General features: G+C 47.7%; 1 protein-coding gene across 8 annotated transcripts in view; it reads right to left on the minus strand.

Moving 5' to 3' along the window:
• LOC130110583 (pleckstrin homology domain-containing family A member 5-like) overlaps window positions 1-15,509 on the minus strand; it is a 238,489-nt gene that overhangs the window by 212,546 nt on the left and 10,434 nt on the right. Inside the window, exon 1 of one of the 8 annotated variants that reach the window (XM_056277739.1) lies at window positions 6,455-6,468. The exons of the other annotated variants lie outside the window; for them this stretch is intronic. The gene's annotated coding sequence lies outside the window, so the exon portion shown is untranslated. Of the gene's footprint in view, window positions 1-6,454; window positions 6,469-15,509 lie in introns of those variants that run through there. 8 annotated transcript variants of the gene reach the window in all.

The following is a 15,509-nucleotide window of genomic DNA, read 5'->3' on the forward strand; positions in this document are numbered from 1 at the left end:
CACACACACACACACACACACACACACACACACACACACACACACACACACACACACACACACACACACACACACACACACACACACACGGGGACCCCAAACACCCAAATAACTACACACTCACTAACTCACACACACACACACACACACGCGCGCGCACACACACACACAGGCATGTGTGACAGTGACGGGTCAAAGTGAATACACCAGACTGGAAAACCGCTGGAAGGAGAAACAGAGGAGGGAACGCTTCTGGAAGAGCAGAGAGGAAGATGGGAACTGCAAGGATCCACTGGCCTGACAGCTGCCTGCTCTCTTGGACAGGAAACACATGAGGGCCTTTCCTGTGCCCTGTTTGACATCACTTCCCGTGGATCACAAAAAATAACCTCTTATCTAAGGAGGGGCTGTAGATAAATGACACAAATATAACGCACGCTCACACACAACCACATGTAAATACGCAAACCGGCGCACACAAACAAAGCCGAAACTGGAACAAACATTGAGATTTGAATCCTATTCCTATTTTCAGACGACCGCTAATGTTGATGATCGGGAGATTTGACTTGAACTTTCATCTCTCCTGGACTCACACACACACACACACACACACACACACACACACACACACAGCCTGCCTGCCTGCCAGCTACAGTGCAGTACAGTGTCCACAGGGATGGATGGATTATTCCCGTTCAGCTGAAATGAACGCTCCACAGTTGAGCCCAAAGCCAGTGTATACAACACTGATTATTCCATCTGTTTACAAACGCAAGATGATGAACTCCTCCTGATACCGCCTCCCCTAAAACAACGCACCACAACTTCTCCTACAGCTGGTTCAGCTGGCGAGGTTCACCCCGGGCTGGGCTTCTGCAAACTCAACACGTGTCACAGATCGTGCCTTTAATGCTGTTTTAACCTTTCCCAACATCCTGTAACGTTATACAACTATTAAACATCTACTGCTTTTTCGTTCAGCTTTAAGGGTAAAACACATAGCCGTGACAGCGAGCGAGCATCCAGCTTCCCTACCTCGGGAATAACCTTCTCAAGTTTGGAAATACTTGCTCCACAAAACTCCATCATAGTCTAGAAAAATATGCACTATATATATGTATGTGTGTGTGTGTGTGTGTGTATAAAATCTGTTTATCTATCAATCTGTTCCCCCCAAATGAGCTTCTATTGTATGTTTTTTTCTCAAAGGGTAACATGACCTTTATTAAGAAGCAATTCCACTTGTACTAGAAAGATCCCTGAGAGAGAGAGAGAGAGACAGTGAGAGAGACAGTGAGAGAGAGCAAGAGAGGGAGGAAGAGAGAGCAGCAGAGAGACAGAGACAGTGGCAAAGAGAGAGAGCGGAAGAGGGACAGAGACAGAGACAGAGAGAGAGAGAGAGAGAGAGAGAGAGAGAGAGAGAGAGAGAGAGAGAGAGAGAGAGAGAGAGAGAGAGAGAGAGAGAGAGAGAGAGAGAGGGAGGGAGCGGCAGGGAGGAAGAGAGCAGCAGAGAGCAAGAGAGTGAGAGAAGATTGGGGGTATTGAAGGGAGGATGTTGCACTGACATGTACTTGGTTTTTCCATACTCTCTCTCTCTCCTACACACACACACACACACACACACACACACACACACACACACACACACACACACTAATATTAATGGAGGTTCCCAGGAGAGGTCATTCAAAGTCGTCCCTCTCCTTTGTGGCTTTGAAGGCTGATTTGGGTTGCCTCAGCTGGGACCATTAATTCCTATCTGGTGAAAGCCTGCTTCATAACAACGCTGACGAGCACTCAATGAATCAACCGCTTTTACAGATTTTCATGTTTCTCTTCAGGAGCGCTGAGGTCACATCATCCATCTACCCTGATGTTTTCCTGTTCTTTAAGAGGATCCAGCAGATCGCATTATCCAAGCTCGTTTTACGCCACAGCGAGAGGTCCACCGCTTGGAAACACGACGGACAGGCCATGATGGACTGCACCGAAATCAAACCAAGCTGCAATCCTGAAGATTGATGCCTTGGTTAAAACGACATACTCTATGACGATACTGGTAAAAGGGAGTGTTGTTTCACCAACTGAAATCGAAGTGATCCATTCACTAGCCAAGAACTCCCCCCAGAAACCTGCTGAGCCTCAGTTTCCTACAACCTTGGTCTGCCAAATCCACTAGCTAGACCCGACAACTTTGCTTCCTTCGCAATTTTGGTTGCAATAGATGCACATGCATAAAATAGTGCATTTCATATTTTCCATCCATCCATCCATTATCCAAGCCGCTTATCCCAATCAGGGTCGTGGGGATGCTGGAGCCTATCCCAGCAGCCATTGGGGGAGACACCCTGGGCAGGCTGCCAGGCCATCACAGGGCCGACACACCCACACCTAGGGACAATTTAGTATGGCCGATTCACCTGACCTACATGTCTTTGGACCGTGGGAGGAAACCAGAGCACCCGGGGGAAACCCACACAGACACGGGGAGAACATGCAAACTCCACACAGAGGATGATCTGAGATGACCCCCCAAGGTTGGACTACCCCGGGAGTTTGAACCCAGGGACCTTTTTCCTGTGTGGCGACCGCACTAACCACTGCGCTACCGCATTTCATATTTTCCATTATTTAACATTACAACGAGCAACTAGTAGTTCATTAACTGGGTATTTGTGGGATTACACCAGCAACACCGAGTGCCTTTGTTCAAATCTTCCGGACTGCGTCTTTAAATTACGGCAATCTGTAAGGGATAGCTACTGACTCAAGCCACCGGCGGATTCATTTGTTTGGCTATAAATAATTGCATTTGTATGCTCAGGTAATGTTCCTTTTAAGTGCATAATGTAGTATCATTAAGTACTTGAGCAGTATTACTGTGCACTTAAATATAGCACTGCAGCGATTCGTTCAGATTAATCCACCGGGAACGAGCCCGTGCGGCGTGCAAACAGGCAGAGGTGCCAAACTCAGAATCGTACAATACCGAAGTGTTAGGAAAGAGGAGATATTATTTACGCAGCAGTAGGTCTCTTCGCTATACTACAGTGTGCAAACAGCAGATAAAACGCCTGCAGAAGTTGCTCGTCTGTTCAAACCTCAACACTGAGGACAATTTCCAAGTAACAAGACGCGGCACGATGCCCCGCCGATGCTACGCTGTGGAGCTGAAGGGTTAAAGGAGAAATGTGAAACACCCGGGTCGCCTCTTAAAAACCTACAACTGCCCCCCCACCCCAACAAATCCATTCTAAACACAGGAGCCCTGGGCTGTGGCAGGGCAGGAGCGAGAGAGCGAGATAAGTTGGGAACAGACGGAGACAGGAAGATGAGCAAACACGGAGAAAGACAAACACAAACAGACAAAATGTACACACTGGGATAAAGAATGCGGAGGAGAGAGCGAGTGTGTTTGTCTGTGAGAGAGAGAGAGAGAGAGAGAGAGAGAGAGAGAGAGAGAGAGAGAGAGAGAGAGAGAGAGAGAGAAAGAGAGAGAGAGAGAGAGCGAAGGGAGAAAATAACACCAAAATACAGACAGGCGGAGACAGAAATGATAAGACCAATAAACACATACATAAAAAAAAAGAGCGAGAGAAACTCGAAAGCAACGAAGGGTGGAAGCCCTAGAAAAACTTGGCTTGTATTCTCTGACACCAACACACCGCCACGGATGTAAAAACACACACACACACAGACCCACACGCAGACCCACACATGCACACACAGGCTGACCTTCCAGCTGACTAAGTGGCTGAGACAGTGAGGTCAGGAGGCGCAGGGAGCAGAAAGCTTTCTTATCGCTCCCCTGAAATTATATTGTCATGCTGTGGTGGAAGGGCGAGGGGGGGGATCGGCCTGTGCACTTAAACGCTGAGCGTTTGACACCATCAGCCCAACCCCGGGACGAACCAGCAGCCGTTGTTTCACGGCCTCGCTACTAATGACGTATAATCACACGTTTCCACACCGCGTCGCTGCCCCCCTGCAAGGCGTTTTTAAGCTAGCTGTTAAAGAGTTAGTCCTGCTCTTTCTGCACGACTCATCTTTAAATCACCATTTGCTAATAATTCAAGATCTCAAAGGAGCCGCTATGTTATTCTTTCGTCCCCGAAGAACCTGATTTGCCATTTGTCCTTTAAAGAACACTTGTGTTAATAATCATTTTCGATGAGTAATGCACCCATAATGTCATCCAACAGGTTCGGGGCTGCGTGCCTTGACTAGACTGAGCTGGGTGGTTAATCATGCTACCTCTGGGAATACCCATGTGGAAAAAGCTTCAGCTGAAAGTGAACGTGAGACCAGGACATGATCAAAACTCTCTTTCTATGTTCTCCTGCAAACAAAATCAGCTCACGTCTTGGCGCTGCTGCGCTGTTGTGTTAGCAAATCAAATGCAGACAAGCAGGAGGATGCACAGCCAGGGGAGCCGCCAGCCGGGAGAGTGGCGTCAGGTGAGCGGTTGCAGCCTTGGGGCAACCGCTCCACCACAACTGTGAACAGGAAAAGGAAGTGTATAAAGATACGAGCCGCGATCCAAATGTCAACAAAGAGGCTACTGAGCCACCAGTTCTTTTATAGCTTGTACTAAAGACTGATTTTTGGGGGGGGGGGGGGGGCTTTTTCTCCCCAATTTTACTTGGCCAATTACCCCACTCTTCCGAGCCATCCCGGTCACTGCTCCTCCTCCTCTGCCGATCCGGGGAGGGCTGCAGACTACCACACGCCTCCTCCGATACATGTGGAGTTGCCAGCTGCTTCTTTTCACCTGACAGTGAGGAGTTTCGCCAGGGAGATGTAGCACGTGGGAGGATCATGCTATTCCCCCCCTCCCAGCTTCCCCTCCCCCTGAACTGGCACCCCGACCGACCAGAGGAGGCGGTAGTGCAACGACCTGGACACATACCCACATTCGCCTTCCCACAGGCAGACACGGCCAATTGTGTCTGTAGGGACAGCCAATCAAGCTGGAGGTAACATGGGGATTCAAACCGGCGAGCCCCGTGTTGGTAGGCAACGAAATAGACCGCCATGCCACCCGGACGCTCCAAAAGACTGATTTAATTTTTTTTTAAAAATGGTCCTAAGATTAAAAAAAAAAATAGCTGGTATTAGAAGTAAAAATACATTATGAGGGTTTAAATAATAATAAAAAAATCATGGCTTTTTGTCCCCACTTGTAAATAAAACATGCAGGAAATATTCAATGACAAAAAAACATTTCCATTTTGACCAGGGATAAAATGGCATTTATTCTATTGAAATCACATTTGAAATCCTTTTCGGAAACAAACTGAAACATTTTTTTACATTTTTTTTTTTTGCTCACTCACAATATCTTAAAAGAGGTCGTTGAAATTGCTTCAGGGAATTGACTTCACTTGCTCCTATCTATTGGATGGCATGGAATCAGCAAAAATAAATATATTTCAGGAGATTTTAAAATGTTTCGTAGGCTTCAGATGGGAAATAACCCGGACTGGCCTGGGCCAACAGCCCCAAGCTAAAGCTGCTTCTCTGAGAGATAAGGTCAGGTGCAGCATCATACTTCTGAACTAACACAGGCAGTGTGTGTGTGTGTGTCTGTGTCTGTGTGAATGACAGACAGAGAGCGAGTCTAGCGGAGACAGAACCACTGACAATAGAGACTGAGACAAAGGCTGCAAGTGACACAAATAGGGCAGAATTTGGACTCATCGCTGCGCATGTACATCCCAGAAAAACGGGGTCTACTGTCAGCTCGACGCGACACAAGCCCACGCAAATGACTGTTGATCTGAGAGGGATTAGATCAAATGCGGGTTGAAGCGCTCCATCTCCAGAGCTGTGTCAGAATCCGTTTCCACGTCACTGCTCTGCAGACAAGGGCTCAGTTCAATCAATCCGCCAAGCAGATTTTCTCCCTAATTCACAATGTGGTTATCAAAAGTTTCTGATATCCAATCAATACAGAGTTTTCGGGGGATAAAAGTGTAATTATTAGGAGATAAACTGTAGTTGTGTGTGTGTGTGTGTCTAAGTCTTTGTGTCTCTGATTGTGGATATCTTCTAGTTTGTCCTACACTGAGCCAAAAAATTATGACCGCCTGCCTAATCTGCTGTTGCTCCTCCATTTGCCGCCAAAAGCTCTGTCCTGCTGAGGCATGGACTCTACCAGACCCCTGAAGGCGTCCTCTGGTATCTGGCACCAATACATTAACAGCAAATCCTTCAAGTCCTGTAAGTTGCAAGGTGGAGCCGCCATGGATTGGACTTGTCGGTCCAGCACATCCCACAGATGCTCAATCTTATTGAGATCTGGGGAATTTGGAGGCCAGGGCAACACCTTGAACACTTCATCATGTTCCTCAAACCATTCCTGAACAATGTGTGCGGTGCGGCAGGTTGCATTATCCTGCTGAAAGAGGCCACTGCCATCAGGGTATACCGTTGCCATGAAGTGGTGTACCTGGTCTGCAGTGATGTTTAGGTAGGTAGCATGTGTCAAATTGACGTCCACATGAATGGCCGGGCCCGGGGTTTCCCGGCAGAACATCACACTGCCTCCACCGGCTTGTCATCTTCCACAGTGCATCCTGGTGCCATCACTTCCTCAGGTAAACGGCGCATACGTACACGGCCATCCATGAGATCTAAAAGAAAATGGGATTCATCGGACCAGGTGACCTTCTTTCACTGCTCTGAGGTCCAGTTCTGACACTTGCGTGCCCACTGTAGATGGTTTCTACAGTGGACAGGGGTCATCATGGGCACTCTGACCGGTCTGCGGCTATGCAGCCCCAAACACAGCAGGGTGTGATGCACTGTGTGTTGTGACACATTCCTCCCATAAACATCACTAAAATTTTCTGTGACTTGTGCCACAGCAGACCTTATGTCGGTTCGGACCTGATGGGATAGCCTTCACTGCCCTTATGCATGGATGAGTCTTGGGCAGCCAACACCGTCGTCGGTTTGTGGTTTGTTCCTCCTCAGACCACTGTCGGTAGGTACTCAACCACTGCTGACCAGGAGCACCCCACAAGCCTTGCCGTTTCAGAGATGCTTTGACCCAGTCGTCTGACATAACAAATTGGCCCTTGTCAAAGTCGCTCAGGTCTTTACACCTGCCCATTTCTCCTGCATCCAACACGTGGACTACGAGAACTGATTGTTCACTTATCATCTAACCTACCCAGACCTGGACATGTGCCCTTGTTTGGAGACGATCCATGTTATTCAGTTCACCTGTAAGTGGTCATAATGTTTTGCCTCATCAGTGTGTACACAGACACACACACACATATATATTGCAAGAGTTATGTAGCCATTTGTATTCTCCAGTTATTTTGACAACAACAACCCTCAAAACCTCCCGGCTCTCTCCCCCCAACAAACTCCCAAAACCCTGACAATCTCAGTGTTTTCACTGAGACATGCAATTGCTATGAAATGTCAACATGTCGTGATGAAACTTTGATGCATTGCTGTGAAAGTTTGGCATGTCGCAAAGTCTTTTGGGTGACTCTAATTCCCGAGGACGGACAGACAATGAAAGTGGCTGTCAAGGCGCTATGGGCGCAAAACAAAATGAGTCAAGATCTTAGGATTCGCTCCTTGAAAAAAAAAATTTTTTTTTGTCCACCAGGAAAAGAGGCTGAGGGGAAAAAAAAGGATTCCCCACCTCTTTCATTATTTTATCAGCAAAATAAGACTATCTGCTTACATATGCAGAAATACCATATTTAAGCAGGGCTCTACGCTATCTTTTTTTAGCAAGGACTCAATGAAAAGTTTAGGGGGACACAAAGATATTCAGCAGCACAATGAAATATGTAAAAGTAACACAGAGTTCATTATCAAACAATTAAATTAATATTTTTACTCTGTGTGTGTGTGTGTGTGTGTGCAATAGTACATACCATAAATCACACATTGGACCATGCCCACTAGACACAGAGGATATCGGTTGTCCAGCTGCTGCTGCTGGCTGTATGGTGGCCGTCTGGCACGCGCCGCCAGCGGTCCACAGCAGGAGCGGGATCCAACTCCGCCATGTTAACACTAGCCACCTCACTTGAACCTTGCGATTGCGAAGACTTGCTAGTTTAACCTTTAACCTTGAGAATCCCTCTCACCAGATTTCTCTTCCTCTTCGTCTTTGCGATACTTTTTAAACACTGACGTCTGTCCGTCGCCCAATGACTGCTGGGATAGGCTCCGGCATCCCCGCGACCCTGGGTAAGGATGAGCGGTTTGGATAATGGATGGACGTCTATAGTAGGTTGTAATGTTTAATCGCACACTGTAAATCGTAAATTATTAAAAATCGTAAATTAATGATTGAAAATTACTGAATTATTAAAATTAAAGTAATATCAAAAAGCGTAAAATCGTAAATGATTTATCCGGTTCGCACGTATCTATTTTCCACAGGCGTAACGAGTCAGTTCCGGGCCCCAATGCATGACGGTCAAAGTGGCTCCGGCCCGCCCGTCACCAGCAGGCGTAACATGACGTCATATCCGTTGCGAATGAGAGCAGCGAAAAACGACCAGCACCAGCGAAAAGCACTGCACAGCTGACACCTAAATGAAACGATCACTAAGAAAACAGACCGCCGTGCTACAGAAGAGGAGTCATAACAGCAAAGCTAGCGGTAGACTAGCCTACTTAACAACATCTGGTGTGGGGGCAGCATAACAGATGAGAACATAATCGGTGGCAGTGCCACTTGACAGATGAAAACATAATTGGGGGCGGTGTACCCACACATAGACAACATTATTCACGTCTACACATAGGCCTTATAAACACAAAACCCAAGTGTGTAGGTTGATTATTAGTCAAATGAATAATGAATAAGTTCTACTTACATCATAGGCACACTCTCCGGGCTTTTCGCTGTGCTCAGGCTTGACACTTTGCCGGCTAGCTAACGCTTCTGTGTTGGATTTTGCCACACTAGGACACATGTCCATCATTACAGGCAGCCACACGTTGCACATTTTTAAACAGACAGTATACCGTAGACTCAGGGCTCGAGATCCTTGATACCATAGTGGTGAGATAAAGAGGGCTCCGTGCATGCGGGCCCCAATGCAGCTGCATTACCTGCATCTATGCTAGTTACGCCTCTGTCGACTTTTAGGGGGAAAATGCCAGTGAAATACTCGTACTTCAGAGCGCTGTTAAGAATCCAGCTGAGGTTCATCACACGGAGGGGTCTGGTAACAGCTAGGATGGGTTAAATGCAGAGGAAGAATTTCCTCTGGGGATCAATAAAGTAATAAAATAAAATAAAATAAAAAAATAATGTAAAGTATAACATCAAACCAAACCCAATTTTCAAATAACATTCACTCAAATATGTCAGGCCTCATTTTGTGAGAAACTTCAGGTAATATATTCTCATTATCCTTAACAGCAAAATTGTTTATCATGAAGCGTCTGTTTTGTTTTGTTGAATCTATCATGATGACAGTCAGTTGTACCATGCTAGGTCTACACCAACATGTTTTCAACTAAAAAAAAAAAACCAAAACATTAAGAGGTCCCAATGTGTACTGCATGTTTGTTGGAATAGAGTTGCAACTTTTGCTTCATCCCTTAAAGTTTGTTAATATCTCGTTTTGCTCTCATTTAAGCTCTTGAAATTCACAGGGAATGGTCCTGTAGCTGAATGGATGAAAGCAACTTGAGCTTTGCGTCACGTTGCCTCAACTTGATTCAACGGCAGAGAATCCTCCGGGGGTCCGACGCAGAGTAATCCACCAAGGTGGATGTCTGCGGTCGCCGCTGAAGGTTTATCTGCTCGGCGTCTCGTTGTAATGTTTCCAGCCTTTGTTCTACCCTGACCCGGTGCTGAGGCTTAGATCCACCGAGCGAGTCGATGCCCCTGGGTGTGAGTGGGCTACACGCGCACGGGTGGACGCCTCCTAAACACCAAACGGGCTCAACGTCAAAGTCATTTCCCGAGCCCCGTCAGGTTAAAGGGGGGTCATTCGTGACTCTGGGGGGGGGGGGGGGGGGGGCTTGGCGTCTCGCTCGGCTGTGAGACGGGTGGCAGCAGGTCCCTTGTCAAGTTCAAAAGCCTGATTGGGGGGTCAGATTAGCAGCGGAGGCAGAGTGAGAGATGCAGTCACCCACTCGTGAAATATAGAACGAAAAAAGAAATGACCCATAGTTTTTATTTATTTCTACTACTTTTATGAATCCCCATGGGGCAATTCTCTCTCTGCATTTAACCCATCCTAGCTGTGTCGCTAGGAGCAATGGGCAGCCGCCGTGCAGCACCCGGAGACAAACTCCACTTCGTCTTGCCATGCCTTGCTCAGGGGCACAGACAGGAGTATGAACCCTAACGTGCGTGTCTTTTTGATGGCGGGGGAAACCGGAGCACCCGCAGAAAACCCTCCGCAGACACGGAGAGAAAGTGCAAACTCCACACAGAGGACGACCTGGGATGACCCCCCCAAGGTTGGACACCCCCCCCCCGGGGTTCGAACCCAGGACCTTCTTGCTGTGAGGCGACAGCGCTAGTTGCTATTCAAACCGCCATCACGTTTTCTACACAAACGTCAAGAGGCAGCAGGTATAAGGTGGTGAAAGGGTGCTGTTTTGGAGAAGCATCATGTCCGGCTTGTTTTTCTTTTCTTCCTGCAAAGCCCACACAGTATCTACCACTTTCTGTAAACGAGCTAATCACAATAAAGGAACAGTGAGGCTTTTATGTTTCGTCGCCTCAACGGCTTAAAACATTTTCAGCCACAATGAATATGGAGAACGCGGCGTTTGAAAAAAAGTTCACAGTACTTGTTATCCTTAAAAGCCAGCTGAAGAGTACGGGACTAAATCGGTGCATTGTGGGCGTTTCGGTGAAGTTCCAGAGAGTTGCAGCTAAACACCGTTCGCTGGCAGCAGCTGCTGCCACAAGCTGTTAAGCAAGTGATGCTGTTGATGCAGTCGGTACAAACTGCAGATAGGATGGTTAAAGTCCACCCTGAAGGTTTCCCTTCAAAAGTTGGCATAGGCAAGACCGGAAAAAGAGACAAATGCATATCAGGCCGCTCTGATGGCCGAGCGGACTAAACCGCCGTTCTTGCAATCCGCTCATCATGTGGCTGGGAGGTTCGTATCCCAGACTCGCCGTAACCGGTCACGGCCAGAGCGTCTGTGGGGTAAGGCATTCATTAGGCCACCCTTACCCGAAGGATAGTGGGTGTAGGTCAATGTAGTGTTCGGGGACTCGTCGTTCTCCAGCGACCTCTCTGGCCCATCCGGGCGCCTGCAGCCAGGCAACCGAAAGCATTCTCCCTACGCCTCCTTCGCGGTCTGAAGGTGATGCAATCCATGCGAGGCTTCAGCGTGTAAAAGAGCGAGAGCAGCCGACATGTGTTTGAAGGAAGCTGGTGTTACGACTATCTCCTTCCTATGGAAACGTGAGCCAGAGGAGTTATACGACAAGAGTTCCGGCCATATGCCATTGGGTTAATCGGGTGGGATAAGGGGAAAACTAGAAATAAATTTAGAAAAAAAAAGAGACAAATGCAAATCCCAAACGAGCCACGTGAGCTCCAGTTAGATCAGAGATTAATTCATAACCACCCCTCCCCCGACGTCGTACTTCCTATCTCCTCTCACCGACGTGTCTAATAAAGAGGACGTCTGTCCAGAGCGAGACGAGGTGACTCCTCCGCCTCTCGCTGCGAGATAACATGATCCATCACTTTTTAATGCTGCGTCAAGCCACATAAAGTAGACCTTACGCGTTTCATCTGGGCCACGCAAGTTCAAAGCCTCACACCTGCAAAGCCGGCTTGGCTAAAAGTAGGTTTTTCTCGCCGTACTTTCGGAGCCAATGGAAAAGTTTTGCATTTTTCACACTAGACTACATGGTGGAATGTGGAATTTGTATTGCGCTTGTATTACATTTTCTATTTTGTTGCACACCGAGTGGAGCCGGACAAGCTCAAGCTGTTTAGTTCGCTGAACTCAGATCAGATCTCAGATGCATGCCAGACTTTTCAGCGTGGAGGCTGGGTGATTAATGTGTGTGTTTGCACTTTTGTTAGGTTATGTGTTTATGAATATGTCTTCATGTTTCCCTTTGTGTGGGTAAGTATGAACGTGACCGTGTGTGTGTGTGTGTGTGTGTGTGTGTGTATTATACAGGAAACTATAAGTGGATGTACCCCACCCAGCTAATGACCCACTTGTGGGCTTTGTCCTAAAAAACACGGAACTCGTGTTCTTGCAGTGTAACACACACACACACACACACACACACACACACACACACACACACAGACACACACACACACACACACACACACACACACGAATGCACACACGTACTATCAGACTGCCAATGTGCTGCTGGCAGAGGTGGAAACACCTGCAGAACAAGTAACTGATTGACACCTCCTCCTCACATCTGCCCGCCTCTTCGTTCTCCTCCCTTTCTCCCCGTCTTTCCCTCTTGCTCTCTTTCTCTGTCTCGCTCTTTCCTTGGGGAGAAAGAACTGCCCACACACCCATTCAAACACACTCACACTCCCTCTCTCAACATTCCCACTACTTCTGACCCTCTCCCTCTCGCTCTCTCTCTCTCGCTCTTTCTCTCGCTCTCTACTAAAGGACTGCTCTTACCATTCCCTCCCAGGGGGTGTACACATGTGCACACCTGCACGTGTGTTTGGCTTGCACACTCAAAACAAATATACACACACACACGTGGCCCCCACAAACAAACACACACACACACACTGAAAGGCCACTCATCAGTTTATCAGACTGAGCATCAGGCTGGCGGTCTTAGGGGATCCTGCAGACTCCCACAGGATGTCGTTGATGAGGCCAGGTTTTGCTCCGTCAGGCTGGTCTGGTGAGCTGGTCAGCGGTGGGGGGAGCGACGGGTGACGGGAGCAGCCACTACTTGCTCTCAGTGCCTGGGAACACTCATTTCTAGGTCGCACGCATGTAGCCGAACTTGAGAAACCTTATGCACGTTCACATACAAATACACTCCGCACTGACACAAACACAACGAGGCACATTAACACACACACACACACACACACACACACACACACACACACACACACACACACACACATATATAGACAAACAAATACTTATGATTGGAAGTCTGACTTTTTGGGAGCCACTTGTTTTTCAGTGTAACATGCTCATAGTCACATGCACACACACACCACACACACACACCACACACAAAACAAATACATGCTTAAACTTAATCAGATGAAGGGGGTAAGCCCAGTGGGCAAACCATTAGCCCCCACCTCTACGTTTTATCCAATGGGAGAGCGGTACCGCCTAGTGGGCGGGATTTAAAGCGGGTACAGTCTGTGTCCCTCGAAGTGTTGATTTTTGTGGCATTCCCAAAACACCAACTGCCAAGTCAAACTACAAACAGAGAGAGAGAGAGAGAGAGAGAGAGAGAGAGAGAGAGAGAGAGAGAGAGAGAGATTGGGAAAACAACCCAAAAAAGGGAGACAAACAACCAAAAACATGCACCTATAAAGAAAAAAGAAATAGGAAAGGATAGAGACAGAGAGAGAACAAAGTATGCAGACAGAGACAACATGAAAAAGGCAGAGGTATGAGATGTGATGAGATATGATGATGTATGACAGACAGGGACACCACACAGAAAAAGGAAGTACACACACACAGACACACACACACACACACAGGCAGAGAGAGAGTGACACACAAACACAAACAGGCAGAGAGAGAGAGCAAGAGAGAGAGAGCAAGAGAGAGGGATGAGGCAACTAAGGTGGCCTGACAGACCCGCTCCCCCAACCCCTCCCAAAGTAAGGTGTGTAAACTTCCAGGTTACACTCACAAGACTCTCTGCTATTCTCTTTCATTCCCACTCCTTACTTTTCTGCTCATTTCTTATTCATCTCTCTGCCTCCCTCACTCCCTCGGTTACCAGGGGAGAGGGAGTGGTGTGACGCTTTGCTGCAGAGTCGGGCTTTAAAAACATCTCCTCCTCCTCCTCCTCCTCCTCTCCCTCTATCAGCTCTAGTTTTTTGATGTACTCCAGGCTAAATGGTCACGAGCTCCCCATGTTCCCCTTTTCATTCCTCTAAAATATGTTTTCATTTCCTGTTAAGACCTTTTTTTGTTAACTGTCCCAGCGCAAGGGGTCAGTGGTCGGTTACATGGCGCAACTTGTCATTTTCTAGACTCATCAAACTGGTTTTCAACCTTCGCCCAATTTCCACGGTCTATTTTGCAAAAACAGGATGCGGGGCTTTCGATCTGCTCAGTCTCGTTTCTGAGAACTCGGGAGTCGCTCCCCTCTCCCACAGAACACATTAACATATTATCGTGGTTTCGCATGTCGGCAATTCTTTCAGAGATTGCCCCTTTTCTTGCCTTCGCTCATTTCTATTACTGGGAGATAGCCAGTTCAACTGGGGTAAGAAGAGAGTTGGCAGCCTTGCTCCAAGGCACCTCGGTAGCACCTGTTGGGAGAGAGGAGAGTGCTTCTCTTTCGTTCTGCTGGCCCGGATTTAGAAAAGAAAAATTAATCCTTTTCTATTGATTAACGAAAACCCTTATTTTCCATGCAAAAGTATGCCTCCAAGCGTTCCGAGCCATTAATTTTGCAAGTGGTCATGGGTAATGTTGTACAGTGCATACCTCGGCCATAGTACATAGTGGTCATTTGCCCTGGACGTCTCCTAAGACCTCTGCTATATAATCTCGGGCCTCCGTCGGCTGCGTTTGGCTCACAGGCTTACAAAATGTCTCGTTCCTCGCCCTGCACATCAGCCGAAACCCGCCGAGTCTCCAAATCCAGAGGACGAAGGGAGCGGTGGATTAGATTTGCTGGGCAGGAAACACGTGAGTCGTTAATGAATGAATGGGCCGGCATGTCTTTGATATGTGAGTGTGTGTGTGTGTGTGTGTCTGTGTGTGTCCTAGCAAGCCTGAATGCTAAGTGTGTGTTCTGTTGTGGGGTCTGGCAGCCTGCCAGCTTACTGCTGACGTCATCTGACACTGGCTCTCGTTCAGACACATTAGAATAGAATAAAAGAGAATAGAATAGGACAGAGCCTTGCTTCAGAGATTGTGAAATTTGCACTACTAATGTGGCAGATTTCATGACAAGTCATGACCACTTGTTTTTCCATCCGCTCCTCCCACTCCTATTCCTCTGAATTTATACTTTCAAATAAACAGGAAATACTATCGGAGAGGCCATCATTTTCCGATATCCAGTATTCTAGGGAGACAGGCTGGAATACAGTCCAAGTTTAGCCTATTCTCGTCTCACGGTGATCCCGAATGCAGCAGCACGTCTGGTCTTCAACCAGCCCAAAACAGCACATGTCACCCCTGCGGTTCATACCCCTCCACTGGTTCCCCGTCGCTGCCCGCAACACATTCAAAACCCTGACACTCGCTCACAAAACAGAAACTGAAAGAGCTCCCGCCCACCTGAACTTCCTCATTCGAGTCTACACCCCCTCCCGCTCACGACG

Source organism: Lampris incognitus, chromosome 3 (genome assembly GCF_029633865.1).
Source record: "Lampris incognitus isolate fLamInc1 chromosome 3, fLamInc1.hap2, whole genome shotgun sequence".
Classification (NCBI taxonomy): Eukaryota; Metazoa; Chordata; class Actinopteri; order Lampriformes; family Lampridae; genus Lampris; species Lampris incognitus.